Source organism: Pelobates fuscus, chromosome 2 (genome assembly GCF_036172605.1).
Source record: "Pelobates fuscus isolate aPelFus1 chromosome 2, aPelFus1.pri, whole genome shotgun sequence".
In the NCBI taxonomy this organism is placed as follows: Eukaryota; Metazoa; Chordata; class Amphibia; order Anura; family Pelobatidae; genus Pelobates; species Pelobates fuscus.
Window position 1 is genome coordinate 219,042,246 of NC_086318.1, and position 15,740 is coordinate 219,057,985.

Sequence of the window (15,740 nt, forward strand, 5' to 3'; positions counted from 1 at the left end):
GTTTAATATACTCTCCAAGTTATTAGTGCCCCCCCCCAGTTTTGACTTTGATATATTATGATTTGATATATTATGTGCCCCCCATATATTATTCCTAGAGTCGCCACTGCCAAAGAGCCATGGATGGAAGGGGGGTAAAAACGAGTTAAACAGATAGTTTGGCTACACCTAAGTTGTGACACATTACAGCCTGAAGTCATCGATCACAACCAGGGTATTTAGATTTGTTATTATCCAAATTGAGTGGACTTGGAACCACACCCAACACTCAAGGTATTTCTAGGTGCCTTTGGAATAGGCATGAGAGAAATTTCTCTGAAATGTCAGTTGGGCATACCTAGGGTATAAATAATGTTCATTACAAGGTCACCACCAATAAGTTTATCAATGTTAAATTATCTATCTTTAACCGTGCTTCTTCTTCCAGCTATGTAAAACCTGCCTGGAAAGCACAGAAATGGAGACTGTGATGCATAGGCGTGCGCACAGGGTGTGCCGGGTGTGCCAGGTCACACCCTAATCCCCGCGACCCGCACATGGATTGAGTCCGGCAGGGGAGATCACAGGATCTCCCCTGTTGGTCCATGCAGAGCCGGCACTATCTGAGCACTGGCCCTGCTGTGTGCCTCCATGGGCCGGTGGGGAGATCAAAGATCTCCCTCACCTGCCCACAGGCACGGAGGGAGGCAGGAGAGGACCTGAGGAGCTCTAGCCAGCAGCGGCAACGCTCAGATCTCGCGAGAGTGAACTCTAGCCCTCCAGGCTAGAGTTCACTCACCACTAGGACCACCAGGGATGGCAGCAAGGATCCCCCTCCCAGGCAAAAGGTAAGAAGGGAGGGGGCTATTTCCTAATCTGTCCCCCCACCACCACACACAATCACTCCAAACAAATTCACACATACAGCACCCTCACACACACAGCACATTAATAACACCCTCACACACACACACACAGCACCCTCACACGCACAGCACACTAACACAATAAACAGCACCCTCACACACATAGCACCCTAACAGCACCCTCACACACACAACACCTTCACACACACATACACACACACACACAACACCCTGACACACAATACCCTCACACACAGCACACACACAGCACACTACTAGCACTCTCTCTCACACACACACAGCATCGTCACACACACAGCACACTAACAGCACTTTAGTGCTGTGTGTGTGTGTGTGTGTATGTATATAAATATATATATACAAATATTTATATATCCACACATACATATACACGCGGCGTGTGTGTTTGTGCTTTAGGGTGCACACCCTAATGCAATAGGCTGCGCACTTCTATGCTGTAATGCCACGAGTAACTAAAATAATTTACATTTAGACCTTGTTCAGACAAACTCGTTGACCAAAGTGGGGCAGGTAATGGACATACATACTAAGTGTTATTGACTGATCTCTTCATATTACTAATTACATATTATCCATGAAGAGATAAGTTTAATATTGTCATGGCAGACTGCATATTATACATTTTATATTGTCATGGTATTCTATTGCAGCTTTGCAAAATAAATTTTGCACAGTATCCATTTTCTTTATTGGTGTGAACATTTCTAAATCAGAAATATCTAGGTTATTGAATAATGACAAGGTTCAAACCTCTCAATAAAACTGCTAAACTACATTTCATTAGGTAAACTAGTTGGACAAATCATCCTAATATATGCTGCCATTACAATGTAAATATCCATATTGGTGGATTCTTTGCTTTATTCATTATTTTATCTAACTTTTTGTCAAGAGGTCCAAAAAGCCATATTTTGATTATAAAATATGTTCTTTATTATTATTATTATTATTATTAATAATAATAATTTTAGCAATGTATACAATTTGCACTTACAATGCAATTGTAAATTTACTCATTATGCATTACTTTTTTAATGCTATAGCAGAGAATAATTGTAGTGGTTTTCTTAAAAACCTAAAGGAACACTGTAGGCACCCAGACCACGTCAGCTCATAGAATTGGTCTGGTTGCAATGTCCCATGTCTCTTAACCCTACAGTGGTAATTATTGCAGTTTCTGAGGTTAACTCCTCCTCTAGCGGCTGTCTACCAGACAGCCACTAGAGGGACTTCTGGAATCGAAACGGACCTTTGGTCCGTTTTCTGACACTTGACATCCTCAAGCTCTGATTGAGGACATCCAGCATCAGATTTCCCAATGCTTTCCTATGGGGAAATCCTAATGCGAGAGCGGCCATTGCTGCGCATGCGCATTAGATCTCCCCCGCTGGCTGCCTTAGCGGGGAAGGAGCGTGTACAGAGCCTGACTCAGCGTCGAGGGATATCGGTGCTGGATTCAGGTAAGCAAAAAAACAAGTCGCAAGAGAGTGCTGAGGACGACAACAGCTCAATTAGCCTACCCTTCGGTGGATCCCCGCTCAGTTCTCAAGCTGGTTTTAGCTCACCTTGTGCCATTACAGAGAGAACCAGGCCATGCATCTCAGACTGATTCCACCCAAAAGGGCAGAACAGATCCAAAATACAGACCGTCTCTCTCTGCACGAGAGACACAGCAACCCCGGACGACCGTTTCAGCCTTGTTAGGCATCATCAGTGAGGCATAGCCGATATCTCTCTAGGCACCGTGAACAAGGGGTCCACGTCAGGATTACCCTTTAGGCTTAAGGAGAGCAAAAAAACAAGTCGCAAGAGAGTTTGAGAGAGTGGATTCAGGTAAGTGACTGAAGGGGTTTTAACCCCTTCAGCACCGCAGGAGGGGGGGTACGAGGGAGGGGGGCATTGCTGGAACCTATAGTGTCAGGAAAACGGGTTTGTTTTCCTGGCACTATAGAATCCCTTAAAGAATATATTTCTGTTAAATCTCATATATCCTGTTATATATATACAGTTGCAAGAAAAAGTAATTGAACCCTTTGGAATGATATGGATTTCTGCACAAATTGGTCATAAAATGTGATCTGATCATCATCTAAGTCACAACAATAGACAATCACAGTCTGCTTAAACTAATAACACACAAAGAATGAAATGTTGCCATGTTTTTATTGAACACACCATGTAAACATTCACAGTGCAGGTGGAAAAAGTATGTGAACCCTTATGGTTGAACGTCCTTTGGCAGCAATTACTTCAACTAAACGTTTCCTGTAGTTGCAGATCAGATGTGCACAACGGTCAGGAGTAATCCTTGACCATTCCTCTTTACAGAACTGTTTCAGTTCAGCAATATTCTTGGGATGTCTGGTGTGAATCGCTTATTTGAGGTCATGCCACAGCATCTCAATCGGGTTGAGGTCAGGACTCTGACTGGGCCACTTCAGAAGGCGTATTTTCTTCTGTTTAAGCCATTCTGTTGTTGATTTACTTCTATGCTTTGGGTCATTGTCCTGTTGCAACACCCATCTTCTGTTGAGCTTCAGCTGGTAGACAGATGGCCTTAAGTTCTCCTGCAAAATGTCTTGATAAACTTGGGAATTCATTTTTCCTTCAATGATAGCAATCCGTCCAGGCCCTGATGCAGCAAAGCAGCCCCAAACCATGATGCCCCCACCACCATACTTCACAGTTGGGATGAGGTTTTGATGTTGGTGTGCTGTGCCTCTTTTTCGCCACACATAGTGTTGTGTGTTTCTTCCAAACAACTCAACTTTGGTTTCATCTGTCCACAGAATATTTTGCCAGTACTGCTGTGGAACATCCAGGTGCTCTTGTGCAAACTGTAAACGTGCAGCAATGTTTTGTTTGGACAGCGGTGGCTTCCTCTGTGGTATCCTCCCATGAAATCCATTCTTGTTTAGTGTTTTACGTATTGTAGATTCGCTAACAGGGTTGTTAGCATTTGCCAGTGACTTTTGTAAGTCTTTAGCTCACACTCTAGGATTCTTCTTCACCTCATTGAGCAGTCTGCGCTGTGCTCTTGCAGTCATCTTTACAGGACAGCCACTCCTAGGGAGAGTAGCAGCAGTGCTGAACTTTCTCCATTTATGACAATTTGTCTTACCGTGGACTGATGAACAGCAAGGCTTTTGGAGATACTTTTATAAACCTTTCCAGCTTTATGCAAGTCAACAATTCTTAATCGTAGGTCTTCTGAGAGCTCTTTTGTGCGAGGCATCATTCACATCAGGCAATGCTTCTTGTGAAAAGCAAACCCAGAACTGGTGTGTGTTTTTTATACGGCAGGGCAGGGTAGCTGTAACCAACACCTCCAATCTCATCTCATTGATTGGACTCCAGTTGGCTGACATCTCACTCCAATTAGCTCTTGGAGATGTCATTAGTCTAGGGGTTCACATACTTTTTCCACCTGCACTGTGAATGTTTACATGGTGTGTTCAATATATACATGGCAACATTTCATTCTTTGGGTGTTATTAGTTTAAGCAGACTGTGATTGTCTATTGTTGTGGCTTAGATGATGATCAGATCACATTTTATGACCAATTTGTGTGCAGAAATCCATATCATTCCAAAGGGTTTACATACTTTTTCTTGCAACTGTATATATATATATATAATACCCATTATCCATTTTTAACTCTCAAAGTCATTCAATCACAATGGACAATCTCTAAGTTTTCCTAGTTGCATGAGTAGAATTTGACCATGGGTGTAAGAAAATAATCAGATTGGGGGTTCAGAGGTTTTACACCTTCCCATATTTATTTACTTATTTATAAAATATTTTACCAGGAAATATACAATGAGATTTCTCTTGTTTTCAAGTATGCCTTTGGGTCCACAGAACATTGCATTGTTACAATAGGATACAATATTACACAAATACAATATGCAAACTATATATATACACACACATATATAAATAAAAATGTGTATTTTATAAGGTACATATACAGAAGGGAACTGCATTTCAATACAATCGTGAATATACAGTACACATAAAGTTGAGTACATATACATGTTAATTTTGGTCGGTGCATTATTACATTCAACACTTTTCTCTGTTGTTGTGCCCATTGAATGTCTTTGTCCATGTATGACCTAGTTCTCGTGTCCCTTGTGTCAACTTTTAGCTTGGCTTCTGTGCCTACCTATTTTAACTTTTTAGTAAACCTGAACAGGGGGGAGGGGGTTCAGAAGGGGGGGAGGGGTGGTCCAAAGGGTAGGGAGTTTTCCAGAGTTTGTATGGATTGGTTTGGTTTCCTACTTGGTGCGTCTGCTTGTTGGTTTTCAGGGGTGTTCTTATTTTCTTATAAGTGTTTTCGTTTACCGATTATCGATGTATCGTGTTCTTATGCCGTATATTAAATCATTCGTTATTTTGTTCTTTTTCTATGATTTCGGAAGAGATCTCTAGGAGTTACAAAATATGACGTGTGGAGATTTGTGCATCTATGTTCAGCTGCTATTCATCTGAGTGTATATTTTTGTTTGGTATTTCGGTAGAAATTTGTTGTTTGTCTGACTGTCTATCTATCTTGCTTTACTCTGTGAGCTTGCTTGCTGTCTATTACGCTCATGTGCCTGCCCGTCATTTCTCATGTATACTTGGTGGGTTTTTAAGGGTGTATGTACTTGTCCCATAGTTCCCATGCCTCCACCCAAAATTTATGCGGTGCTTGATGTGCTCTAGCTGTGCGTTCATATGTTTTGATCACATCAAGTTGTGGAATACATGTTTCTATGGTTGGTGGGTCTTTTTTGAGCCAGTCTTTAGCTATGGCTGTGATTATCACCATGGTTATATGATAGATGAGATACCTTTGGGGTTTGGGTATATGTGGTGGGATATGTTGTAGGAGAAATATCTCTGGTGCTAATGGTATTGCAATTTTCCTGATGTTCTGTATGAGGTCCCTTGCGTCTTCCCATATTTGGGTGGTAGCTTGGCATGTCCACCAGATGTGTAAGGTGTTACCTATATCGTGCCCGCATCTCCAACATGCGCCTTTGTGTCTGGGGTCTATGTGTTTCAATTTTGTGGGTATCATATGCCATCTGTATAACATCTTCTTGGACATTTCTATCTGTGAAGAACAGAGAGTTAGCAATTTGTTTGCCACAAAAGTTTGTCGCTATTCTTCATCTGGAAGTTGCCTTCCTATGTCTGTTTCCCACTTTTTTACGAAGTTCATTTTCCGTATCTCCCTGGGAGGGTGGTAACTATCATATATTTTGGATATGATAGCAGGCGGATTTTGTTTTTTTTTGCATAGTTGTTCAAAGATCGACAAGGTCCCCTCAGGATTCCCTGTTCTCTTTGTTTCCCGATGTTTCCCTATCCATGAGCTTATTTGTCTATAGACGAATGCGGCCAAGGCTGAACTTATCTTAGTGTTTGAAAGGGGATGAGTTTGTTTTTTTCTATGAGTTGGTGTATGTGTGTTAGGCCCAAGTTACACCATTGGCTTATATTCAGATGAGGTATCAATATTTCGAAGGATCGGAGAGGCATTATTAGGAAGGTCCTTTTAGTAGGGTTGAGGGTTTGGGTATATTTGTCCCATTCTTTCAATGTCAGGGACGTGATTGGGAGCATATTTTGGATTTTTTTTCCTGTAGTGCTGGTGTATCCCTGCTATTGCTGTAATTTCGTGCCTCTCAGTATAGGACGCCTCCAACTGGACCCAAGAGGGCGGTGAGGTATATTGATGGAAAGCTGTCACAATAGGACTGATGATTGCTGCTTTGTAATAAAGGTCTATGTTCGGGAGACCCATACCCATACCTAGGTAAAGCATGTGTGCTGCTACCCTTGATCTCTTTTGGGCCCATATAAAGGAATTAATTGTATTTTGTGCCTCTTTGATGTATTGTTTGGGCAATTGTATGGGTAGGGTCCGAAACAAATATTGGAGTTTAGGGAGTATCATCATTTTCACGGCAGCTATTCTGCCAGTCCATGAGAAGTATTTATTTTCCAGCTTGTGAGCTGTTTTTTTATATTAAGGAGAAGTGCAGTGTAGTTGGCTTTCAGTAATTTGTGTGCGTGCGTAGTGAAGTTAATGCCTAAGAATGTGAGGTGATCAGTGTTTTTGCTATTCCTGGTGATGTATGTAGGCACATGGCTTGCGTTTTCGTAATATTTAACTTGTAGTATGAGCAGGCGCTATATTTCGCCAGTATGTTGTTGAATGCTGGGATGGAGGTTTGTGGATGTGACAGTGATAGCATTACATCGTCAGCGAACGCAGTTATTTTATATTCTTTCCCTCCTCTTATGATACCTGTGACTGACGTCTCATCTCTGACTGCTTGCATCAGTGGTTCTAGGGCTAATATGTAGAGGAGGGGGGACAACGGGCATCCCTTGCGTGTGCCATTGGATATGTAGAAGGGCGGTGACACAAATCCTCCGTTTGTGACCCTAGCGGAGGGTTTGGAGTATAGTGCTGAGATCAGGTTCAGGAATTGTTGAGGAAATTCAAACTTCTGCAAGACCTCTCTTAGGAAGTCTCAGTGTAGCCTGTCAAATACTTTCTCTGCGTCTAGTGACAGGAACACACTGGGCTCCTCCCGATCCTGTTTTGGGAATATTAAGCTATGCAATTTCCTCGTCCCGTCCGCTCCTTGTCTATCTCTAACAAACCCCACTTGGTCTTGTCGGATTATAGTAGGTATGATGTCCATAAACAGCTTTGCCAGGATTTTAGTGTCTGTGTTCAATAAAGAAATAGGCCTCAGGTTCTGTGGTTTATTAGGCGGTTTGCCCGGCTTCGGGAGGGTGGCTATATGTGCCAACAGCATTTCTTACGGCATGCTGCCAGTTTTCAATATGTGGTTGAAAGTGTCCACCAGGTGTGGTCCTATTGTTTGGCTGAACATTTTATAGTAGGTATTGGTTAAACCATCTGGTCCTGGTAATTTGCCATGTAGTAGTGTGCCTATTATTTTTAATAATTCAGGCAGGGTTATGGGGTTCATGAGTTGCTCTTTTTGCACTTGTGATAGTCTGGATAAGGTTATCGTGGCTAAAAAAAATTTGGTTTCTGATGTGGTCGGTTGGTGGGTGTGTGGGTCTGTTTTTAAGTTGTATAGAGTGTCATAAAAATTGGCCATTTCTACTAGAATTTCTTGTGGGTTGTATATTTTCCCCCCTTTCCGATTATGTAGGTAGGGAATTTTCGATTGGACCTGTTTCTGTCGCAGCATGGAAGCTAGGGTTTTTTCCAGCTTTGTTGCCTTGAGTATAGTGGCGTAGTTTAAGTTTATGGAGTGCGTGTGCCGTATTTCCCAAGAGTATCTCATTGAGTTGTTGGGTTGTTTCGGCTATTTCGCTTGCATGTTCTGTGGTCGGAATTTTATTAAGGACTTTTAGCATGAAGTTCCTTTGATTTGTATTTGGTCCATATATCCCCACTAACGTGTATTTGGTCATGTTGATAATACAATGAATTATGAGGTAACGACCCTGTGGATCTTTTTTTTATTTGTAATAATTCAAATGTAAGAGATTTATGGACTAGAAAGGACACTCCCCTTGATTTGGAGGAGTGTGTCGCATGGTACTGTATGGGGTAGTCTCTGCCTCCAAATTCTGATATTCTGTTATGCTTAACAGTAGTCTCCTGCAATCACATTATATCAATATGTTATCTTTTCAATGACTCTAGGAAGGTCCTCCTTTTATGTGGGGTATTCCGCACCCGTACATTGTGTGTTTGTATTTTCATACTAAATCGTTAATTGTTGCTATTGTGACAATCTAGGCCTTTCAATTAACGTGTTCTTGGCATTTCTGAGCCTTTAATGTCTCTGAATGGTGTGCCTCGGAAGGTTTCAGTTTGGGTTGTTAGTTTGAATGGAGGTGGTCTGGAAGGTTGAGTGATACTACCGTCGGGAAATTGGGGGATTGATAGAAGAAACGGGTAACAGGGAGGGGTAAAACTTGGATATATACAATGTACCCCTCTTGGGGTCATGGCGCCCACTGGAGGAGCCATGTGGGGGTGGATATAGGAATATCCGTGTGGGTGGCTAACGGCCTTAATGACTCGGTGCCATTAATGTGCTCTCGTTAGGAAGAATCCTTTGCATGCTCCAGTGTGAACATTGTGAAACAACCTTAATACCTAATACATTATATACTGATTGGATCATAAACCACCTGATTTCTGGCATTCTAACAACGGATATAGAATAACATTTCAGTTGTCATATACGACATAAGCAGTGCAACAAACATGTGGGATGGCCCCATTTGATTTGCGTGATTGCATTCTTATGGCATCTTCTCTCATTCTGTAGATATATAGGCTATGAATATGTATGTGAACAGAAGGGGATGTTTCAACTTTTTTTTTTTTCTTAACTCAAAATTTATGGTAGCCTTTGCGTATAATTATTAACCTTTACTTATAGGTGGGCTTAGCCATGTCTATTACAATGGAGCTAACTGGCTATCTATACCGTTATGCAGCACTCCCAACAGTTCCCAGGATCACACAAGACCATATATGCATCCTCAAGTTCACTCTAAAAATTGCCCATCTGCACAATCCCTTTTGTCCTGTTAGTTCCCAGAATGTTGGTCGGCTCTCATCAGTATCATACTGACGTCTGGGCCACAGACTATGTGTATTTATTATTAGCAGCCCCCTGACCATGACCCACCACAGATTAGGTATGTCGCTATAGGAAGATATGTGAGAGTGTCGTGCTTGCTGTCCGATGTTAGGAGTGGTATAGCATGGTGTTGTAAGTATAACATATATGCATATGCGATACCTGGACCTTCACATATCTAGCAGGCTAGGGCATTAAGTTTCTCCGTAGCAGTTCTTGGTGTATTCTCAGAGTTTGCGTTTTAGTGACATCTTTTTCTGTTTGAGACGGATGTCTTTTGGCCACTATTCCAGATGAGGTATGCATAGCTTGTAGTCCTTGTTGTCTTGAAGTCCGTGCGGTGGTAAGTGCTCTCTTGCCGTCTCATGAAGTCCTGTTTCAGGCGGTGGGTGGATGGTAAGATGGAGAGTCAGTATGACATGTTAGAGGCATTCCGTATGCCTATGTGGAGGTTTGTTTCAGGCATGCTGGATTATTGCTTTTCCTTCTTATCATCTGTCGTGTCGTGCAGGTACTTTGCTCCATTCTACCTGCAGGCGACGGGAAGGTGATGCTTTCTCATTAGTTTCTGCAGAGTGTTCCAGGATACCCCACATTTGCAGCTTGTGTGTGCCGTCTACTGGGGAGGATATTACATGCAATGACACATATATAAATTTAATACGTAACAGGTAATAAATATATTCAACCATAACATCTGTGCTGAGGTATATGGCCATAGATCTCTTTATATATTCTAGAAATATTATATAAAGCAGTGGTTGGGGTGCAGGGTGTGATTGCATGTCAGGGAGTGGGGATAGGTTCTAAGTGTTTTTGACTCATCTTTTAATATTATTTATGTTGATAATACATCCATGAAAAGATGGGTTTTATATTGTCATGCTAGACTGCATATATTGGATTTATAATCGTCATGGTATTTTATTGCAGCTTTGCAAAATACATTTTGCATAGTAGCATTTTCTTTATTGGTGTGAACATTTCCAAATCAGAAATATCTAGGTTATTGAATAATGACAGGCTTTAAACCTGTTATTAAAACTGCTAAACTGTATAAAAGAAATATTATTATATTGTATTAGGTAAACTAGTAGGGCACATCAATCATCCTAATATTTGCTGCCATCACAATGCAAATATCCATTTAAGTGGATTCTTTGCTATATCCATTTTTTAATACAACTTTTATCAATAAGTCCAAGAAGCCATATTTTGATTATACAATTACAATGCAATTGTAAATTTTCTCTGTGCATTACTTTTTGAATGCTGTAGCAGAGAATAATTATAGTGATTTTCTAAAAAGCCTAATAAATAGTGATGCGGTGGGTGGGGTCCGTAAACAAGAATAGGGGGGGGGACCTAATGTTCTCCCCCTGGCTCCCACCCCTGAGCGGTGGGTGGGGGCCCTAAACACAAATTGGGGGGGGGACCTAATGTCCTCCCCCCTGGCCCCCACCCCTGAGCGGCGGGTGGGGGCCCTAAATACCAATAGGGGGACCTAATGTCCTCCCCCCGGCCCCCACCCCTGAGCGGCGGGTGAGGCCCTAAATACCAATAGGGGGGGACCTATAGTCCTCCCCCCAGCCCCCACCCCTGAGCGGTGGGTGGGGGCCCTAAATTCCAATAGGGGGGGACCTACTGTCCTCCCCCCAGGCCCCCACCCCTGAGTGGCGGGTTGGGGCCCTAAATACCAATAGGGGGGAACCTATTGTCCCCCCCTGGCCCCCACCCCTGAGCAGCGGGTGGGGGCCCTAAATACCAATAGGGGGGACCTATTGTCCTCCCCCCGGCCCCCACCCCTGAGCGGCAGGTGGGGGCCCTAAATACCAATAGGGGGGGACCTATTGTCCTCCCCCCTGGCCCCCACCCCTGAGCGGCGGGTGGGGGCCATAAATACCAATAGGGGGGAGACCTAATGTCCTCCCCCCCGGACTACACCCCTGAGCGGTTGGTGGGGGCCCTAAAAAATATGTCCCCCCCCAGGTGACTAGGGGTCCCCAAACCCCTAGTCACTCCCTCCCCCCCCCAAAAAAATGGTCCCCCTACCTACCCCCCTCACCCTAAAAATAACGAGGGGGGAGTCAATAAAGCTGAAAAAACTGTAAATAAATAAAAATAAACTTACCATTAGATGTTTCTTTTTTCTAAAATCTTATTTCTTCAGCCCCCAAAAAGGCCAAATAAAAAGCCAATATAACCGTCGCACTTGTAAAGCCTTGCCACTCCCTGCAATTAGGCTTAGAACACTCTGATTGGTTGGTTTAAGCCAATCAGAGTGCCCTGTGTCATTTTACACAGCGTGGGAAAATTCCAAAGAACTTTCCCACGCTGTGTAAAATGACACAGAGCATTCTGATTGGGTGGATTTCAAGCCACCCAATCAGAGTGCTCTGTGTCATTTTACACAGCATGGGAAAGTTCTGTGGAATTTTCCCACCCTGTGTAATTTGACTCATAACACTCTGATTGGTGGATTAAGTAACCAATCAGAGAGTTATGAGTCAAATTACACAGCGTGTACCAATAGGGGTAGGGGCCGGGGGGAGGACAATAGGTCCCCCCCCATTGGAATATAGGGCCCCCACCCGCCGCTCAGGGGTGGGGGCCGGGGGGGAGGACAGTAGGTCCCCCCCCTATTGGTATTTAGGGCCCCCACCCACCGCTTAGGGGTGGGGGCCAGGGGGGAGGACAATAAGTCCTCCCCCTTTTTTTTACTTTAGGGTGCTCACCCGCTCAGAGGGGGGGCCCTTTTTTTTTTTTCAATTTACACAGCGTGGGAAAGTTCTGTGGAATTTTCCCACGCTGTGTAATTTGACTGATAACACTCTGATTGGTGGATTAAGTAACCAATCAGAGAGTTATGAGTCAAATTACACAGCGTGTACTAATAGGGGTGGGGGCCGGGGGGAGGACAATAGGTCCACCCCCATTGGTATTTAGGGCCCCCAGCCGACGCTCAGGGGTAGGGGCCGGGGGGAGGACAATAGGTCCCCCCCTATTGGTATTTAGGGCCCCCATCTGCCGCTCAGGGGTGGGGGCCGGGGAGAGGACAATACCAATAGGTCTATTGGTATATAGGGCCCCCACCCGCCGCTCATGGGTGGAGGCCGGGGGGGAGGACATTTGGTCCCCCCTATTGGTATTTAGGGCCCCCACCCGCCGCTCAGGGGTGGGGGCCGGGGGGGAGGACAATAGGTCCCCCCCCTATTGGTATTTAGGGCCCCCACCCGCCGCTCAGGGGTGGGGGCCGGGGGGAGGACAGTAGTTCCCCCCATTGGTATTTAGGGCCCCCACCCACCGCTCAGGGGTGGGGGCAAGGGGGGAGGACAATAAGTCCTCCCCCTTTTTTTTACTTTAGGTACCTCACCCGCTCAGAGGGGGGCCCTTTTTTTTTACACAGCGTGGGAAAGTTCTGTGGAATTTTCCCACGCTGTGTAATTTGACTCATAACACTCTGATTGGTGGATTAAGTAACCAATCAGAGAGTTATGAGTCAAATTACACAGCGTGTACCAATAGGGGTGGTGGCCGGGGGGGAAAACAATAGGTCCCCCCCCTATTGGTATTTAGGGCCCCCACCCGCCGCTCAGGGGTGGGGGCCAGGGGGAAGGACATTAGGTCCCCCCCTATTGGTATTTAGGGCCCCCACCCGCCGCTCAGGGGTGGGGGCCGGGGGGGAGGACAATAGGTCCCCCCCCTATTGGTATTTAGGGCCCCCACCCGCCGCTCAGGGGTGGGGGCCGGGGGGGGAGGACAATAGTTCCCCCCATTGGTATTTAGGGCCCCCACCCACCGCTCAGGGGTGGGGGCAAGGGGGGAGGACAATAAGTCCTCCCCCTTTTTTTTACTTTAGGTACCTCACCCGCTCAGAGGGGGGCCCTTTTTTTTTTTTTTTTTTTTTTTTAACACAGCGTGGGAAAGTTCTGTGGAATTTTCCCACGCTGTGTAATTTGACTCATAACACTCTGATTGGTGGATTAAGTAACCAATCAGAGAGTTATGAGTCAAATTACACAGCGTGTACCAATAGGGGTGGTGGCCGGGGGGGAAAACAATATTGGTATTTAGGGCCCCCACCCGCCGCTCAGGGGTGGGGGACAGGGGGAGGACAATAGGTCCCCCCATATTGGTATTTAGGGCCCCCACCCGCCGCTCAGGGGTGGGGGCTGAGGGGGAGGACAATAGGTCCCCCCCTATTGGTATATAGGGCCCCCACCTGCCGCTCATGGGTGGGGACCAGGGGGAGGACATTAGGTCCCCCCTATTGGTATTTAGGGCCCCCACCCGCCACTCAGGGGTGGGGACTGGGGGGAGGACAATAGGTCCCCCCTATTGGTATTTAGGGCCCCCACCCACCGCTCAGGCTGCTCACTGTTTAATAGACATACCCCTACTCGCGGTATTGCGAGTAGTGGCACAATTTACTAATACTAAGTAATTTTTACTTAGTATTAGTACATTTGTCTGAAAGACCACAAAAAAAAAATAGGGGGCGGACCGAACATCGCATATGTTCGCTGTCCGTGGCGAACGCGAACACGCTATGTTCGCCGGGAACTATTCGCCGACAAACCACTCGGGACATCACTACTAATAAATGTATTTCTTCTAAATCAAGTTTTTTTATAGTAATGCCTAACATCCATTTTTAACTCTCCAAGTCATTCAGTAACATTAGCATTATCCTATAATAATATTGCGAATGTGACGGAATGATTTTGACAGTTGAAACATGTATGATAAGCATTATTAGAAAAATAAAAAAGATGAGATGAGATTTATATTTTGTAAACAATCCAAGTAATTTTGTCAGATTAGTGTCATCCCCCCATCAAGACCACACTAGGCTACTTGATGGGGGGAAATGCAAATGGGACTGAGAGACTTTCAAATTCCTGTGTCATCTCTTTCCTCAGTTTGGCATCTGATTACTTTTTTCTTTGTAGGGTTAGCATTGTCTGCTCTAGCTCTACCTCCAAGTTTTCCAAGTCGCATGAATGGAATTTGAGCATGGGTAGCAATTTCTCAAAATTAAGCAACTCATCTTTTAATATTATTTATGTTGATAATACATCCATGAAGAGATGGGTTTTATATTGTCATGGTACACTGCATATAATGGATTTATAATCGTCATGGTATTTTATTGCAGCTTTGCAAAATACATTTTGCATAGTAGCATTTTCTTTATTGGTGTGAACATTTCCAAATCAGAAATATCTAGGTTATTGAATAATGACAGGCTTTAAACCTGTCATTAAAACTGCTAAACTGTATAAAAGAAATATTATTATATTGTATTAGGTAAACTAGTAGGGCACATCAATCATCCTAATATTTGCTGCCATCACAATGCAAATATCCATTTAAGTGGATTCTTTGCTATATCCATTTTTTAATATAACTTTTATCAATAAGTCCAAGAAGCCATATTTTGATTATACAATTACAATGCAATTGTAAATTTTCTCTGTGCATTACTTTTTGAATGCTGTAGCAGAGAATAATTATAGTGATTTTCTAAAAAGCCTAATAAATAGTGATGTCGCGAACATGAAATTTGCCGTTCGCAAATGGCGAACGCGAACTTCCGCAAATGTTCGCGAACGGGCGAACCCGGCAAACCGCAATAGACTTCAATAGGCAGGCGAATTTTAAAACCCACAGGGACTCTTTCTGGCCACAATAGTGATCGGCCCCCACCCACTTGAACGGTGGGTGGGGGCCCTAAACAAGAATAAGGGGGACACACCAAATGTCCTCCCCTGAGGCCCCCACCCCTCAGCGGTGGGTGGGGGCCCTAAACACAAATTGGGGGGGGGCCTAATGTCCTCCCCCCTGGCCCCCACCCCTGAGCGGCGGGTGGGGGCCCTAAGTACCAATAGGGGGGGACCTAATGTCCTCCCCCCGGCCCCCACCCCTGAGCGGCGGGTGGGGGCCCTAAATACCAATAGGGGGGGACCTAATGTTCTGTGGAATTTTCCCACGCTGTGTAATTTGACTCATAACACTCTGATTGGTGGATTAAGTAACCAATCAGAGAGTTATGAGTCAAATTACACAGCGTGTACCAATAGGGGTGGGGGCCGAGGGGGAGGACAATAGGTCCCCCCTATTGGTATTTAGGGCCCCCACCCACCGCTCAGGGGTGGGGGCCGGGGGGAGGACATTAGGTCCCCCACTATTGGTATTTAGGGCCCC